Source organism: Mus caroli, chromosome 4 (genome assembly GCF_900094665.2).
Source record: "Mus caroli chromosome 4, CAROLI_EIJ_v1.1, whole genome shotgun sequence".
Classification (NCBI taxonomy): Eukaryota; Metazoa; Chordata; class Mammalia; order Rodentia; family Muridae; genus Mus; species Mus caroli.
In genome coordinates this window covers 12,087,397-12,089,579 of record NC_034573.1, presented here as the reverse complement: position 1 = coordinate 12,089,579, position 2,183 = coordinate 12,087,397, and the positions used below count along the sequence as shown (strand labels likewise).

The window sequence follows — 2,183 nt, the reverse complement described above, 5'->3', positions numbered from 1 at the left end:
ACAACAACATTATGAACTAACCAGTACCCCGGAGCTCGTGACTCTAGCTGCATATGTATCAAAAGATGGCCTAGTCGGCCATCACTAGAAAGAGAGGCCCATTGGACACGCAAACTTTTTATGCCCCAGTACAGGGGAACGCCAAGGCCAAAAAGTGGGAATGGGTGGGTAGGGAGTCAGGGGGAGGGTATGGGGTACTTTTTGGATAGCATTGGAAATGTAATTGAGGAAAATATGTAATAAAAAATATTTATAAATAAATAATATAATTTATTAACAGATATTTAGGAGGAATACTTCTGGAGATTTCCTTAAAGTACTCCATGAGGACTATAGTTGATAACACTGCAATAGATACAGATATATGCCCACTTAAACATACATAATTATCAGTGACATTACTGTAACTGTGCAGTCTTTTTGCGGCACTTGTTCTTTGTACTTGAGAATGAAATTGTCACTAGATTTTACTTCCCATTCTTGATTATTCCTCAGTCTGGGCTTCTGACACAGCGACAATAACATGAGGACTATTCTGACTTGGTGAAGAAAAGTGGCCTGAACTCAGGGGAATCCATTGGTGATTCATTTTGGTAACTGAATGTTTTATAAAACAAACAAGAAGACAAGGGAAGTGAAGTCGACATTTTGGGCACCTTTTCTGCCTGTTGTGTCTCAGATTCATTCTTAAGGAATAAGAACTTAACCTCCAAAATGTCCAAAAGACCATCTTATACCACTCCTCCCACCACAGCTCCTGCAACACAAATGCCCAGTACACCAGAGTTTGTGGGATACAATCCATATAGTCATCTTACCTATAACAACTACAGGCTGTGAGGGAACCTGGGACCAACACCCAGGTCACAGCGTCATCTGGCATTACAATTCCAAAGTCTCCAAAGCCACTGATGCCTTACATGAGGTGCAGAAGAAAGGTCTGGGACCAAGTAAAGGCTTCCAATGCTGATGTTAAGTTGTGGGATACTGGCAAGATTATTGGTGGCATGTGGCAAGATCACACTGATAAAGAGAAACAAACATATTTAAATGAATATGAAGCAGAAAAGGTAGAGTACAATGAATCTGTGAAGGCCTACCACAATTTCCCTGCCTATCTTGCATATATTAATGGAAAAAGTCATGAGGAAGCTTCATTAGAGGAAGAAAGTCGACAGAGATAGTCTGAGATGGAGAAAGGAGAATCTTATATGAGCGTTCAGAGCCTGTGCAGGATCCAGATGATTATGATGGCTTTCCAATGAAGCACACAGCCACTGCCTGTTTCCAGAGAATCCACTGTCTCATCAGTCAGATCCTCAGTGACAGTATGGTACCTGATGTCCGGTCAGTTGTCACAACAGGTCCTCAAGTGACAGCTACAGTCTTTAATGGTTCATCGGCAGAAACTAGAAGCCAAGCTTCTTCAGATAGAGCTACGACACCAGGAAATGAAGATGAAATCCCAGGAAAGCACAGACTCCTTTGACAATGAACTTAAAAGGTTATGTGGTCTGTAGAAGGAAGTAAACATGGAGAAAACTGCAGCTGAAAGCACACAGGTGGAGGATCAGGCCCGCAAGAGGCAGGAGGAGAGAGAAGGAGGCAGCAGAGAAGCTGAGCACAGTCAGAGCAGCATCACTCCCGAGGAAGAGCAAGTGGTGAACAAAGCCGAGGAGAAAAAGGATGATGAGAGCATCCCGATGAAGACAGAGGAGACACATCTTGAAGAAAAGCAGGGAGCCAGCAGAATGGTGAAGAAGGCACGTCTATTCTGAGAAAAAGGAGAGTGGGCAGGAGGGGGTTGACAGTATGGAGGGGAAAGGGACCAGTGACAGTAACACCAGCTCAGAGAGCAATAGCGCCAGTGGAGGAGCCGCCCACAGACCCAAGAAGGAGAAGGAGGAAATGTTGCCTTGTATTATGTGTCCTAAAACTTTTTTAAGTGAAAAAATGGGGGGGGGATTGTTAAAAACAAACAAACAAGCAATAATAAAACAAGCAAGAATACAACTTGACCCAAGTGTGAACACACTCATCTGTCTGCACTTTGAGATCAGAGTGAACACGGGGACATCCTTTTCCTCGCGGGCATTCATAGACAACATGACAAACCAAGATAGACTCAGAAATACTGTTCCCCCAACAGCACTAAACACAATTCCCTCGATGGCACTAATCAA

The 2,183-nt window shown here is 43.4% G+C and overlaps 1 pseudogene; it reads left to right on the top strand.

Moving 5' to 3' along the window:
* The first annotated feature begins 714 nt into the window (after nt 1–714).
* Nucleotides 715–1,945, top strand: LOC110292404 (annotated as a pseudogene).
* Nucleotides 1,946–2,183: the final 238 nt, after the last annotated feature.